At 36.1% G+C, this 16,513-nt stretch overlaps 1 long non-coding RNA gene across 1 annotated transcript in view; it reads left to right on the top strand.

Annotated features, from left to right (window-relative positions):
- LOC132593393 (uncharacterized) overlaps positions 1-16,513 on the top strand; it is a 52,511-nt gene that overhangs the window by 815 nt on the left and 35,183 nt on the right. The gene's annotated exons all lie outside the window — the stretch shown is intronic.

Genomic DNA, 16,513 nt, shown 5'->3' with positions numbered 1-16,513 from the left:
TTCTTATTGCTCCCCCTGGAAACTAAGCTCCACAGAGTAGGAATTTTTTTTTTTTTCTATGCAGTTTTCCGAGGTTTCCTAGAGCTTAGAACAGTTTTGGGTATATAACAAGACTTAATTATATAGGTTGAATAAACACACCAATTCACGCTATAAATTACTTGAATGGAGAGATTATGTTTGACTCAATTCCATGATTCCATCTGGGAATGATTCCTGGCACATAATCATTAAACCCACAAAAGTTTTTGATGAATAAATGAATATATTTGCCAACCCTTGGATGCAGTGTAGGAGAAGCTACTTAAACATGCAGCAGCTTATTTGCTGGATTTCTTCCATCTAAATATAATTCTTTAAATGGCTTCTCAATCTAAGGGGAAAAAATGGTCAACTGTTATTATTGGCTAGTAATGGAAAAGTTCCTCATTTATCTGAAAGACTGTTGGAACTCAATGCACTGTACAAGTCAGAGGGATTTTTGTTGTTGTTCCTCTGTATTTTACCCTTTAACAACTTTGTTCCCTTACGTTGTTTTTTTTTTAAATTTTTATTGGAGTAGAGTTGATTTACAATGTTGTATTAGTTTCAGATGTACAGCAAAGTGAATCGGTTATACATGTACATATATCCGCTCTTTCTTAGATTCTTCTCCCATACAGAGTATTGAGAGTATTGAGTAGGCCATTACAGAGTATTGAGTAGAGTTCCCTGTGCTAAACAGTAGGTCCTTATTAGTTATCTATTTTATATATAATAGTATGTATATGTCAATCCCAATCTCCCAATTTATCCCTCCCCCCTTACCTCCTGGTAACCGTAAGTTTGTTTTCTACATCTGTGACTACTTCTGTTTTGTAAATAAGTTCACTTGTACCTTCTTTTTTCAGATTCCACATATGAGTTATATCATATGACATTTGGCTTTCTCTGTCTGACTTACTTTATTCAGTATGCCAATCTCTAGGTCCGTCCACGTTGCTGCTGTTCTCTTACATTGTTGAAAGACAGTGCGACTTTTCAGCTCTGGCTTTAAGGTAGAAAACTGGGGCATTATAGGAAATTCTGATGCCTGGTATACAGAACCAGAAATTATTATTCAGTTAGTTGGGATGCAGCCTGATCATTGGTCATTTTTATAAAAGTCTCAGAGAAATGGAAATTAGAAACCAAGATCAGGAACCACAGTTTAAAAATGGTTGTAACTCTTCATTACAGCACTGTTTACAATAGCCAGGACATGGAAACAACCTAAATGTCCATCAGCAAAGGAATGGATAAAGATGTGGTACATATATACAATGGAATATTATTCAGCCATAAAAAGGAACGAAACTGGGTCATTTGTAGAGACATGGATGGACCTAGAGACTGTCATACAGAGCAAAGTAAGTCAGAAAGAGAAAAACAAATACCATATATTAACGTGTATATGTGGAATCTGAAAAAATTGGTATAGACAATCTTATTTTCAAGGCAGAAGTGGAGATACAGACACAGAGGACAAGTGTTATGGATGCCGGGGTGGGGTGGTGGGGTGAATTGGGAGATTGGGATTGACATACATACGCTATTGATACTATGTATAAAATATAAATGAGAACCTACTGTATAGCACAGGGAACTCTACTCAGTGCTCTGTGATGACCTAAACAGGAAGGAAATCCAAAAAAGAGGGGATATATGTGTATATATAGCTGATTCACTTTGCTGTACAGTAGAAACTAACACAATATTGTAAAGCAACTATACTCCAACAAAATTTTTTTTAAGAAGCAGCTGAGACACATCTGGAATCTCAAAAAAAATAATAAATAATAAAAATGGTTGTATCTTAGACTGTGGTCAGGTCTCAACGGCTATCACACAACACCTCACTCTCACCATGACTGAAACAATTGGGACAGTATTTTACGCAAACGTAATAGAAATCAGGAAAGGCATATATTTAGTTATTTTTGATAATGTAAAATGTCTAGATTTTTTTCTGAGGTAAATGATAGATTACTTCATACTTTTCAAAGTTGTTTTCATGAGCTTACTGCCATATCATGTTTAAGCCATCTCTTTTTTCCCTTAGCTATTAAATATAAGTGTGAATAAAGGAGAAAAATGGACATCTAAATTGACAAATTTATCATTTTCATTTTTCTTTATAAAACTAAATCTTATGGAAGGTTTGCTTCTCTCTGTGAAGTCCTATGTATTAATTTATTATCTAAAACTAGTCAAGTTAAGAGAGGAGCTACAATGAGATTTTAAGGTTGGATATTAAATGCGATTAGAAAGGATTTTTCATCTACCACTTATTCCTTTCCAAAAAATCAGTGAAGAATCTATGGTCATGGTTTCCTAACTAACATAAAATAGCCCCACTTGTATGTATAGTGATTTACATTTGCCTCTAGGAAATTAAGCAGTTAGTTACAATTTACTACGCATATAGAGCAAATATAGGATATAGAATTAATTTTACATGAATACTTCAATTTCTGTATCCTTTACACAGAATGAGTTGTATACCAGACACACACATACAAATTATATATATATAACATTTCTGTAAAAGAAAGTGTAAGCAGTAATTTGTACCTAACTTAGAGGATAGTATGTTTCATCTACAGTTTATAGTAGCTGTGGCTCAAAGAATGGCACTTTCTTTTTTCTTTTTGGTATTGAGTAATTGAAGAGACTTATAGGAACAATTAGATTTATGTCCACAGTTACAATGTCTGCATTTTCAGTAACACCTGGGCCTTTGCTTTCTTGTTGAAAATGAAATGTTCCCAATGCCAGACTGTGTGTAATGAGTTGGAGAAAAAGTGATTCTTCTTACTCATCACTCAGTGAATAATGACACCAGTGATGTGAATATTAGTGGCACATGAAAGAATAATGATCCCTCCTCATGCCTCCCTCACTGCCCAGGGAAACTATGTGCCCACAGCTTCTGGGGAGCTTCCAGTTTCATAGCATAACCTGAAACTAGGGAACATCCAGATTGTAGAAAGGACTGATATCCTACACTGCTGCTTGCCATTAAAGCAAAAAATAAGTCTGGGATGCTTAAGAATTTCTATAATTTGTGTTTAATTCACTCCTCTCTGTTCATTGTTTTTAGGTCTTTTTGGTTCTGACTTTTAGGAGATGCGTTTTTGATTCCTTCAGGTAGACAAAACTAGAAGATTTTTCTTGTTCTTCTCATGTCCAGCTCTGTCCATAACTCTAATAAGATAAACAAATCCATATGTCAATCATGAGTTTGCCTAATTGTAAATGAATGAAACTATTTATTTTCTCTGTCAAGCTCTTAATTTTATTAGGACCCATCTCTATATATGCCAAGATAGAGAAATAAGAGCTAATTTAATAGAGAAACATAAATATATACTCACCAAAATTTATTTAGGGCACTTATCCATAGCTCAAAACAGACTAAAGCTCAATTTATTCTTACCTCAGTGCCATGAATTAGATAGCTAAGATAGTTTAAATTCCATCCATATACTCTACCGTCTTTGCTTAGATGTGCATCTTTAACCTTGCCTTATCTTTCTTTACTAAAAAGAAAAGACTTTTTTTAAAAAATAGAGGCTCACAGAAAATGGGTGAACAAATCCCTCACTTCTGTAACTTTCTTGTATCTTTGTCGTTTTATTTAAATTAAAAAAAAGTTTTTCTTCCTTCCACTGCCTTTTACTTTTTTTTAAACACTGAAGTGTTTGTTTGATTTAAATTGATTAAAGTTAACCATTTTCAAGGAGAGACATTTGAAGTCTTGGAAGAAAATAATTTTTTTCTCTCCTGATGCTTTTGAGTCATCTTAACCCCTTCTCCTAACTCTCAGATGAAATTGAGGTGTCTTTAATTGTTTAACTAAAAGGGAACTTCCTAAGGGACAGAAATGACTTAGGTGGAAGTCTCGAGTTGTCTTGAAAAAGAGCTCAGGGCTTTAGAGTCAGACCTGGTTGAGTGACCTGGGGAAGGAGCTAGGTATTTCTGTACCTCATTTCTGTTGTTCTTAAAAGGTGAATGATCCTCTCACAAGGCTATCATGAGATTAAATCTAACTGGAGAACATACAGAGTATGTATATTGTAGGTCCTCCTTAAAAATAGGAATTCCATATTTCATTTATTTAACCCTTTCCAATGAAAATGCTAAAATCATTTTCATTTAATATTTTGTCAATGCCTATACTTCTAAGTGACTGTGGTTATATTAATGAATAACATATGTTCAAGGAATACGACTTGACTCCTTGGTGTCATCAGTCGGTGACCACTTCAGTGGAGTAGATATTCAGTGATCTGAAATTGTTACTACAGCCAAAGCACCAAAAGAATCCCATGCAAGCAAAATTTTGGATCAAGGACTTAATTTCTTTTCAAGCAAAACCCATAGATTGTTGGCTCTGAACATCTTCAGAAGAAGCCACTCTATATCCAGTTAAATTACCAGTAATAGTTCTTCTAAATTGGCTTATAGAAATTAACTGAAGGCATTCATTTGTTATTGGTGGGCATGAGTGATGCTGAAAGCAAAGAGGGACCCAAAGAGGAAACCTGTGTTAGATTTAGTGTCTGGGTGAAGTAGGTAGGTGTCTCCTAGACCTACTTTGAGGGGAACCAATCCAGATATATTATCTGTTTAAAAACAGTGTCTCACCACTCTCAGTGTCTGGAGATGCTCAAAAAACATGGAAGATTCGTCATAAACTCTGAAATAGAAGTGTAGTCTCTGGCTGCAGAATGTACCCTGGCATGAAATGACCATTTCAGCATCTGGTTAGTAAATTACCTCAGCAGAAAACACTCTCCTTTGTTGACAAATGGTCTAGCTACTTTCTTAGCGAGACTGGAGGATGAGAAACTTCTGGAAACAGTTTGTATGCACTCCCTCAATATGGAAATATGGTGAAAAGTCCTGTAATCCAGGTGGAATCATGTACCAAGTGTTATTATAAACAAAGTCAATGTTTCTCTTCATGTCTTTTCTTTAAAAGCATAACTAAAGTTGAGAACTTAAATTTTAAAAATGGTTTTGTTGCAGTTTATTAACCTCCAAACCAATAAGAAACAAATGTTGTATTGCATTCCTATTAAAATAAATTTAAATAATTAGATTTCTAAGTTGAACCATTGAGTATTTCAAGACATATTTACCCATGATACTATCTTACCTTGGGCAATTCTTTCCTAAGGTAATTATGCCAATGCCTCTTATTTGGACTATTTCAATATCAAAATGTAAATAAATGAAATAAAGTTGGAACAGCAAAAAGGCACTTAACTAAAAAATGTTAGCATTTGAAGAGAACTTTGATATCCTCAATTCTAGCCTTTTCCTCGTATGGACAAGGATATAACAATATTAGGTCTAAGCAGGTTTAGAAACTTGTCAAGGTTATATAAATTCCCCAACTTCGTTTTCCTACGCTAAGTCTGGTGTTTCTTCACCCATCAAGGTTCATCCTCATGTTTAGCGAATAGTAAAAGGATTGATAGGACCAGAATATAAGGGGCTTGTGGAAGTTGAAAAGGCTAGAAAGGCAGGCAGTATAAAAATATGTAGATCCTTTAATGACAGGCTGACTAGTTGAGACGTTGTTCATTAGGTAACAGGGATCCACTGAACATAGCGTGGAAACTTGATCAGAGGGTTATCAGGAAGCTCACAGGACAATCTTAAATGTATACGTTTGTGCTCTGCCCATGAAGCTCGAGAAACAATTTGCCACCCATTTCACACCTTAACTGGAGTAAATTTGTCTTTTTGCATAGTGACTGGGTACCATGACTATAAGAAGACTGTAAGAGATATAGAGGGAGATTACATTCTCCAGAAATAAACAGCATGATATATTTGGAGAAGGGAAAAGAATATGTAAACCAGTTTCTTTCTCCACCTAGTTCTCTTATTAAGACTGAGGTTCCACTTCCAAAAGCCAGAAAGTAATAAGGTCAAATACCTATAATTTCTGACAGTGCAGTGAGAAAAGCAGTAGAATAAGTACCGATTTGGAGGGAAAGCTTTGGAACTTTCTTCTTTAAAAATCTTAAATTGGACAGGTCATCTTATTCTCTGAAATAAGAGAGGTAGGTAATGATGTAGGTATCCATCTGAAGGTCAACCATGGGTCAAAGAAATAGTAAATTTGAAATTTCACTTCACCTAATCTAATATTCTATCACCATTCGTCTTTTAAACTAAAAAAAAAAAGAAAAAAATCAACTTGCTATCTAAGAAAATGATTGTACAAGGAAGCATTTCACGTATAAGAGAATTCTTTTCTTGAATAGCAATTATTTCACATCTCAGAATCTTAAATGTGTTACTAAGGGGATATAAAAAGATTCATGGGACCTTTACTTCTGGTTATGATATAGAAAGTCACAGGAAATCCTTGTTTTCATCCTAACAACCAAAAGAACCTGGATAACCTTCAAAAACACATAGTTCTTTTCTTAATCCTTCAGAAAGCTGAGGATGTGATGAAACCTTAATAAACTGATTTCCAGAAAAATGACAAGCTCTTCACAAGAAAGAAGAGTTCCATATCTGTTCTCTTTTCAAGCGAAGTAGCGGAGGAGGAGGTACAAGCCATAGAAGGGGTTAAGGAGAAACCAGCTAAACTTTTAATAAATTTTTAATGGCTGTGTGTAGGCTGGCGCGAGGGATTAGATTTCCAAGGGGCCTAAACCACAGAGCAAATCTGCACCCACCCACCAAATATTTCCCACAAATCTTCACCTAGTGCTTGAGAGTACTATGCCATAAAGCTGGGGATAAGTCAGGAGAGCTGAGAGAGGTACCCCTGAGGTACACAGAGCCTCCTCTAAGTAGACAGCACCCACTAGAGGGGAAGAGGACGATTGGTAGGAAAGCTGAGACACGCAGCTCTCTCAGCCACATAGGCTGGGGCAGGACAGGAAGGAAAGGTTTGAGACCCGTCTTTCATGGAATGTAAAATTGCTGACCTAATAAGGCTGAAGAATGGGAGTCAGGGTGGAAAGAGATCTCCAGAGTTGGAATCCAGGGATGATGCCAGAGAGAAAAGACTTCTTCCCAGTGAATCCAAAAAGTTGGCAGCTGAGTTGTGAAACAGAGAGTTATCATTCATGGTACAGAGAGATGGCGGCTCAGTTCTAAGGCACAAAGAGAACTCCCTAATCTCACCAGTGCTCAGACCCTAAGCTATCCTGAGAAGAAAGTCTAGATCTTTCCTCAAAACACACGAAGCCAGTGCTCAGAGTCAGCCTAGCTCAACTGCATATCATACCGACGCAGTCTTCCACTCTTGCACCCAAGCAAAAAAGGGGAAATAACTTTTTTTGGAACTTAATATTATTTTAGGCCTCCACTATTCTTTTATACAAAATATCTTTCATATAGTAAAACATCGGGAGACATTAAAAAACAAGATAATGGGGCCCATGCTCAATAAAGGAAAAAGTCAATAGAAGTAGACACGAAGATGGTCCAGATCTTGGATTTATCAGAGACTTTAAAATAGTTAGCATAAAATTGCTCAAAGATATGTTGAAAAAGATATCATGAAAGGCAATCTAGTGTACTCAACAATGGTAAATATTATAATAGATGTATAATAATGAACATATGGGAAAGAATCACTGAATTGGTAGAGAAACATAGGGAAGATTTGATTCAAGAGGTATGATTTCAGTTATGCCTTATGCTATGTTTAGAAACAGAAGAAACATAGAAAAGCATTCTAAGAAGGTGTAATAGAGAGTAAAGAGATAAGTAGTTAGGAAAGGGTATTGTATATCTGCAAAGCAGTGAGAATTTCTAAATAGTAGAAATGTATAATTCTAGGGATGGGGACAGGGAAATTTCATTGACATGTGACCTGCATACTAACACATAGCCCTATGCTCCGAAGAGCCCCATGCTTGGTTTAATGCTTTGCTGTGGCCAAGTTGAAATTCTTAACCTTTGATCAAGGGTCATCATATTTTTATCTTGCCTTGAGACCTCCAACTTACGTAGTCTGTCTTGAGTGGCAGTGGCCATCAGGAGATGTTAGGAGCAGATCGTGAAAGGCCTTGAATACACCATTAGACAAATTAAGGTGATCATATGTCACAGATTCTCCAGGACAGGCCCAGTTTATACTGTTGTCTCATCCAATTTTTACTGGAGTCTCCTGTCACTTTATAGTGTCCTAATTTGAGCATACCACACTCTGCCGCTCCAGGAGCCAAAGGATATTTTTAAGCAAGGGTGTGTTCTGAGTATACATCGTTTTCAAGCAAACTTTATAGATTTCAGTGTGAAGAGTAGACTTAGGTATGGCGGAAACTGCTCATACGAGCAGTTAGGAGGCTTCTGTAAGACACAATAGTGGTGACCTAAACCAAAGCAAGGACTGAGCGGAAAGAAAGTTGTAGCACACGGTATTTGTTTTTCTCTTTCTGAGTTACTTCACTCTGTATGACAGACTCTAGGTCCATCCACCTCACTACAAATAACTCAATTTTGTTTCCTTTTATGGCTGAATAATATTCCGTTGTATACATGTGCCACATCTTCTTTATCCATTCATCTGTCGATGGACACTTAGGTTGCTTCCATGTCCTGGCTATTGTAAATAGTGCTGCAATGAACATTGGGGTACATGACTCTTTTTGAATTGTGGTTTTCTCAGGATCTATGCCCAGTAGTGGGGTTGCTGGGTTGTATGATAGTTCTATTTGTAGTTTTTTAAGGAACCTCCATACTGTTCTCCATAGTGGCTATATCAATTTACATTTCACATATATATGGAATCTAAAAAAAAAAAAAGGTTCTGAAGAACCTAGGGGCAGAACAGGAATAAAGACGCAGACGTAGAGAATGGACTTGAGGACACGGGGAGGGGGAAGGGGAAGCTGGGATGAAGTGAGAGAGTGGCATGGACATATGTACACTACCAAATGTAAAATAGATAGCTAGTGGGAAGCAGCCGCATAGCACAGGGAGATCAGCTCCGTGCTTTGTGACCACCTAGAGGGATGGGATAGGGAGGGTGGGAGGGAGACGCAAGAGGGAGGAGACATGGGGACATATGTATACGTATAGCTGATTCACTTTGTTATACAGCAGAAACTAACACAACATTGTAAAGCAATTATACTCCAATAAAGATGTTAAAAAGAAAAAAAAAGAAAGATGTAGAAGATATCAGATTTGGTAAATTTTTGGATGTGAGCAATAATGGAAAGAGAAGGATCAAGAATGACATCCAGGTTTCAAACTTGAAAGATCAATAGAAGATGATGCTCTCGTACAACGTTTGAAGGAAAAGCAAGAGAAGGTTTGTTTGGACTGCAGTGACATATACACACTACTATATTTAAAATAGATAACCAACAAGGACCTACTGTATAGCACATGAGACTCTGCTTAATATTCTGTAATAACCTAAATGGGAAAAGAATTTGAAAAGAATAGATATATGTATACATTAAAAAAAGAAAGAAAGAAAAAAAGAAAAAGGAAAAGAAACAGCATTTAGAACAAGATAATTCTCCGAAAAGGTCCCAGTTATTTTCTTCCTGGAATTTAAAAAAAGACCAAGAATTTATATAAAATTATTTATTGTTTTCATGTCAAAAACATTATATAACTAGATGCCTAGTTAAAAAAAGAGTTGATTGGCCTAATGAGTATATAGGTCTGGAATTCAGAATAGAGGTCAAGACCAGAGATGTGAATTGGGGAGACATATGAGGCCTGTCTATTCTCTTCTTGATATATTTGTGGCTATGGATCCTAGCCTTGTCAATAGGAATCTGTCTGTGACAGGAAATGACCCCCCCAAGCTAGGTCCATGAGGGTGGAAAAAAGAGGAAGGGTCTTAAAACTTGTCCCAAGCTCTCTTAAGTTGGTGCCAAATGTAAGTGATTTCCAAATGTAACATCACATCTATATTACATTTTTTTCTGTATCTCTATTACCTTTTGTCCCCCTTTCCATATTCCTATTTATTTTATTACATAGGCAGCTTATGTTGTCAATAACTATCTTGGGGTTGTTTTAAACTTTCTTTTGCCCTGAAGCATGCTCCTTGCTGTTCTTTTCTTATTTCTACTTTGATATATAACCTACTGCTTTAATCTTAGGCTTACTGCTTCTCTTCGTCTTTACTTATTTTCACTTACCTTAAACTTTTTCTTTTATTCCTTTTAAAGAAAAAGAAAAATGCTTTCAGTATTCCTTTAAATTTCAACTTTAGGCTTTTTTATTTTCTAATTGAAATTTTTATTGAGATAATTGGACATTAACATGCAGTTGTTAAAACCAATACAGGGTCAGATGATTTCACTGGAGAATTTTATCACACATTTAAAGAAGAATTAATAGAGGGGAATTATGTCAGCATGATTAAGAGGATTTACAAAAAAACACAGCTAATATGATATTTACATTAATAATCATAAAAGAATGAACGTTTTCTCCTAAGATCAAGAACTAAGCAAGGTTATCTGTTCTTATAGTTTTTATTCAACATAGTACTGGAAACTCTAGCCACTGCAATATGACAAATAAAAGAAAGAAAACACATACAGATTGTCTATGTGGAAAATCCCAAGAAATCTACCAAAGAAACCAAAAACAAAACCAAAAAAACTCTCCTGGAACTAATATACAAAATCAGCAAGGTTGAATGTTTATTCTAGGTTTCTTTTTTTGGAGCTTAAACATTACAAATCCAACTACTTTACTGATTATAGGACTATTCAGATGGCCTATTTCACCTTGGTTAAGTTTTGGTAGTTTGTGATCTTTAAGGAAATAGTCAGTTTATTCTAAGTTGTTGAATTTATGAGCATAAAGTTGGTCAAGGTATTCCTTTATTATCTTTTGACTGGCTGATGAATCTATAATGGTATACTGCATTTAACTCCTTGTATTGATGATTTGTGTCTTCTCTATTTTTGTCAGTCTTGCTAGAAGTTTATCAATTTTATTGATTTTTCTCAAAGAACAAGCCTTTTGTTTTATTGAAGGAACTTCTCTATCGTTCCCTATTTCAATTTTATTGATTCTTTTATCTTTATTATCCCCTTCTTCCAATTGCTCTGGGTTTGCTTTGCTCTTCTTTTTCTGGTTTCTTAAAATAGGAATTTAGATTATCTATTAACAACCTTTCCACTTCTAGTGTAAGCATTTGGCGCTACACACTTCCCTCTCAGCACAGCTTTAGTGATGTACCATATATTTTGATACCTTGTGTTCTCATTTTCATCTGATGTATCTTTAACTTCTTTGACTCAGGAATTGTTAGGGGTATGCTATTAAGTTTCCACATGTTTAGAGATTTTTCCTGTGTTTCTGTTACTGATTTCTAATTTGATTCCATTATGATCAGGGAACATACTCTGTATTAGTTAAATTATTTTAAATTTGTTGAGCTTGGCTTTGTGGCTCAGGTTATGGTCTGTCTTGAATGATTCATGGCCACTGAGTGTATTCTGCTGTTGTTAGGTGGAGTGTTCTATATATGTCAGTTAGACCTTATTAGTTGAGTGTTTTGTTCAGATTTTTTACATCTTTGTTGTTTTCTGTCTATTAGCTCTATTAGTTGCTGAGAGGAGAGTTTGAAGTCCTCAACTAAAATTGAAGATGTATCTATTTATTCTTTCAGCTCCATCAGTTTTCCTTCATGTATTTTGAGGGTCTGCTGTTTTCTGCGTACACATTTAGGATCATTATCTTTCTGGTGGATTGACCCTTTTATCATTATGTAATATGGCTCATTGTCTCTACAGTTTCCTTGGCTCTGAAGACTACTTTATCGATATTAATATAGAGCCAGTCATGCTTTCCTTTAATTATATTTATAAGACGTATTCTTTTTGTCCTCTTAATTTGAACATACCTATGTCATTGAATTTCAACAGCATATAAATGGATCGTATTATTTATCCATTCCGCTAATCTCAGTTTTTGGATTGGTATATTAAAAGTATTTATGCTTAATGTAATTATTCTTATGTTGGGGTTAAGTCTTCTATTTTATTATTTGTCTCGCATTTGTTCCTTTAGGTTATCATTCTTTTGTTTCTCCTTTCTTGTCTTTCTGCAGATTACTTGAATCCAAACAATCTATCTTGATTTATATATAGTGTTTGGGGTGCATCTTTTTGTATATTTTTTGTAATGCTTGCTCTGGGTATGACAATATACACATGTGACTTATAATAGTTACTGGTATCAAAACGTAACCACTTCAAGTGAAGTGTGGGCATCTTGACAATTTTGCCTGCTCATGTTACAGCATTTCTTGATGGAAGGGGGCAGTCTCAGGAATGGCAAGGGGAGAAAGCACTGCTACTAGCTGCTTATTACTAGCAGGACTCTCAATCCATCCCCCTTGCTGGTGGTGTCAGGCTCATCCAGTGTTGTCAGACAGACCTTAGTGTGACCTGGAAGAAAAATGAGCCTACCTAGGCTGCCTTCCTTTGGTAGGTTGAGAGTTGGGAAATGAAGGGTCTGGGTGACCTTCTTTTATCAGATAGGGGTTCACTGTGCTGTTCCTGTAGTCCTGGGATCCCAGGAAGGGGATCTCCAGAAGGATCTCCTTCTTTGGGGATTCAAGGGATTTGGGGTCTGATCATGGAAAAGGATGATATGAGGGTCAGTAATATACCACAAATTTTATTGAGTGATGCTTGGATAAGTTTGCATGAGAAGGGAAGTCTCTCACAGTGTGAGACAATCCAGAGGCTTATGGTGAGAAGGCTCCCATCTAGAAGGGGAGGGAAATCCTGGGAAATCCTGGGGGAGAGGGAGATCCAAGAGGGAGCTTATATATCTGGGTGATGTCACTCAGCAGCACAGTGGGGATCTCTGGATCAGAGCTCCAAAGGGCAGCAGTGACTTGGAACCTCACAACCGCAAGGTCCTATCTTATTCATAGGGAGCTGCTGTTGGGTGAGGTTTTGTTGGACATGAAAAGCAGGCAGGCTCTAAGTGTCTAAAAATGTGTTTGAGCTATTTTTAAAGTAATTAGATGTGCAGAAGTTTGAGTTTAACATTGGTCAACTTTTGAGCTAACAAGTCTCAGCCTGCAGTGAGGAAACAGACAGTCTAGGGACTAAAACACAGAGACCATCTTTGGCTCATTTAGATAACATCCTCTTAGTACCCTGCAGGGTCCTCCTTTGCTTGTCTCTTAGCTTTAGATATAACTCACATATCATACAATTCATCCTTTTAAAATGTGTAATTCAATGTCTTTTAGTACATTCACAGAGTGGTGTATCCATCACAACAATCAATTTCGGGAAATTTTCATTACTCCAGAAAGAAACTTTAAATGCCTTTGCCATCCCCAAAATCTCCCATTCCTCCCAGCCCTAGGCAACCACTAATCTGCTTCCGTCTTTACTTTTTGTGCCTATTCTGGAAACTTCATATAAATAGCATCATGTAATATGTGGTCCTTAACTTCTTTCACTTAGCATAAGGTTTTGGGGGTTTGTTTATGTTGTAGCATGTGTCAGTGCTTTATTTCTTTTTTATTGCCAACTAATATTCCATTGCATTGATATATCATATTTTATTTATCCATTCATCAGTTGATGGACATTGGGGTTTCTACTTTTTAACTATTATGAAAGATGAAAGCATTTATGTACAAGTTTTTTTGTGGACATATGCTTTTATTTCTTTGGATGTATATCTAGAAGTGGCTTGCTGGATCACATGTTTATCTATTTGTGTTTAGATAAACATGCAACTCTATGTTTAATCATCTGTGGAAATACCAAATTATTTTGCAAAAGAGCTGTACCACTTTACATTCCCACCAGTACTGTATTGAGGGTTCTGATTTCTCCACATCCTCTCCTTATCTGTTTTTTTAATTATAGCCACCTTAGTGCATGTGAAGTGCTCATTCTGGTTTTGATTTTTATTTCCCTAGAAATTCGTGATGTTAAGCATCTTTTCAGGCACTTATTGACCATTTGTATATCTTTCTTGAAGAAATGTCTATTCAGATCTTTTGCCCACTTTAAATTGTATTTTTATTTTGAGAATTCTTTGTGTATTCTGGATTGAAGTTTCTTATCAGGATTTTTTATATATTAAATTATATCATCTGCATGTATAGAAGGTTTACTTCTTCCTTTCCAATCTGGATGTCTTTATTTCTTTTTCTTGACTAATTGCTCTGGCTAGAACCTCCAGTATAATTCTAACTTCTTTACCCAAGTCTACTTATTATTGGAAACCAATTCCATGGTGTTTCACTATATGTCTTCTTTCCTGTGCATCTTGTTTAACTGCTTAATTAATTTTACACCTTGAAATGCGCTATTTGGCATGGATGACATAAAATATAATTTATTAAATAAAAGCTATGTAGAGGTCTATCAGTATTTCAGTTCTGAATGAATGCTTCGCAAACATTTTTAAATTGTGCAGTTTGTGCATTTTCTATTAAATCTACCTCATGTGAGAGTTTCCATGCACATGAATACTGATTTTTAGTCAATTGAAGAGGTTATAATAGGCTAATAGCATCATCTTGTAGAATTATTTGAGTTTCCCTGAAGATGTTCTCTGTAGAATGAGAATGCAATATACTTGAATTCTCATGGTCATATTCTGAAAAGGTAATGTAGGGATATTGGTTATATAATTGATGGACACCATTGAGTTCTTGATTTTAATACAAGTAAGGGAGAAAATAATTTTGGCATGGTCCCTTATATCTCTCTATGAGTTATATCTCATATATGACCATATATATTGATATGTAATGTTTATTATATACCTGCTGTAACACTGTATACACTGAAGTGAGGCATAGAAAGAATTCTCATACTCTTACTATAAAAAATGAGGAATACTTCCACATTAAAAGAGATAAAAGAACATGAAAACAACACAATATGTGATCCCGGACTGGATCCAGAATCACAAAAACAGTTGCTATAAGAATCATTACTGGGACAATTGGTGACATTTGAATAAAATACATACATTACCATTGAACCAATTTTAAATTCCCTGACTTTGGAAATTTTACTGTGTTTGTAACAGTGAATGTCTTTTATCTTAGGAACTATGCACCAAAGTAGTCAGGGGTAAAGGGGCAAGAAATCTGCAACTTTCAATTAGCTCAAAAAATAATAATAGTTCTTTCTCTATTTATATAATCATCTCTGTCTATATATAAAATAATTATCTCTGCCAATATATATGTTATTTATATGTATATGCACACTCATAAAAATAAATATATATGAGAGAGAGAAGACAAAAATGAATGAAATAGCAAATGAGACAAAATGTTAACATTCCATGTAGGTGAAGGGTACACTGGAGTTCCTTGTACTATTCTTGCAACTTTTCTGTAAATTTACAATTATTTCCCAATTATAAAATTAAAACAATCTTCTTTTTTCTGTCTTCAGAGAGCTTATAATCAGGTTGGGGTTATAGGACCTCCTATAAACTTGAATAGTGTATAAATTCAACTAGTAACAAAACAATAGGAGATCATTTCACCAAATGAGTGACATTCAGTCTCTAAGTGTTAGTCACTGTGCATGGCCTCAGGCTATGAGGATGAAAAAACAGATCTTCTCAAATATCTCACAGCCTGGTAGGAGAGAGAAGCTCCTAAACAAATATTTCTACCTGGGAGGAGAAATGTACTACCAGAAATATCTACAGTGCTTCAAAGGAAGAAGTAGTTCTATCCAGAGGTGTTGAGAAGCTTCAGGAAAATTGAATTATGCATTGGCTTTGAAGGGGTGGCGGTTATGAGAATGCACAGCACAGAGAGGCAATTGACCTTCACCAGCCCCAGCTGCTGTGCTTTGAAATTCATCACCCAGTCAGGCTGCTATGGTGCCCATGACCCGACCAGCTACAGCAGGTAAACTAAGGGCGTCTTTGGCTCAGTGACTGTCAGAAGGCTATTCTGAGCCTTTCTTAGATTGCCAGGCATCTGTGTACTTCCCCCAAACCTCGTCTTTCTCTCTCCTTCCCTTGGAGTAGCACTGGGATCTGATGAGCTTCTAGCCTTACCTGACCCCCTTCCTTATTTCCTTTCACTCAGGCATTTTCTCTAATGTAAATTTAATACCATCCTGGCCTCTGATTCTGGGAGGATTCACAGGAAGATCATCTGGCTGCTCTACGCGCAGCGGAAAAAAGCCGTTTGGGATCCTCCTCCTCCCAGGAGCTGATCTGAACAGGACGGTATTCTCCACCCCTTGTAAAGCCCAGATTACCCACATTTCCTTCCCAGGTGGGAGCCCTTATCTTTGGAAGGCCAGTTTTCTCACCATTCTGAACCTAGGCTTTGACAAAAAAAAAAAAAAAAAAAAAAAGGCAGACTTCCAGAACATGAAGGTTGGTTTTTCCGGGGGGGGGGCGGTATAAAAAGATGATAATTACATTTTCATTTTCCGTGGTCTCCTACAATAACAAGTACACAGCAAAATATACCTCATTAAGTTCCCCTGCCATAGAGGTTTGAGGAAAC

The sequence above is a fragment of the Globicephala melas genome, chromosome 14, assembly GCF_963455315.2.
Source record: "Globicephala melas chromosome 14, mGloMel1.2, whole genome shotgun sequence".
Lineage (NCBI taxonomy): Eukaryota > Metazoa > Chordata > Mammalia > Artiodactyla > Delphinidae > Globicephala > Globicephala melas.
The sequence above is the reverse complement of the archived record's forward strand: the minus strand, read 5'-3'. Positions and strand labels throughout refer to the sequence as shown.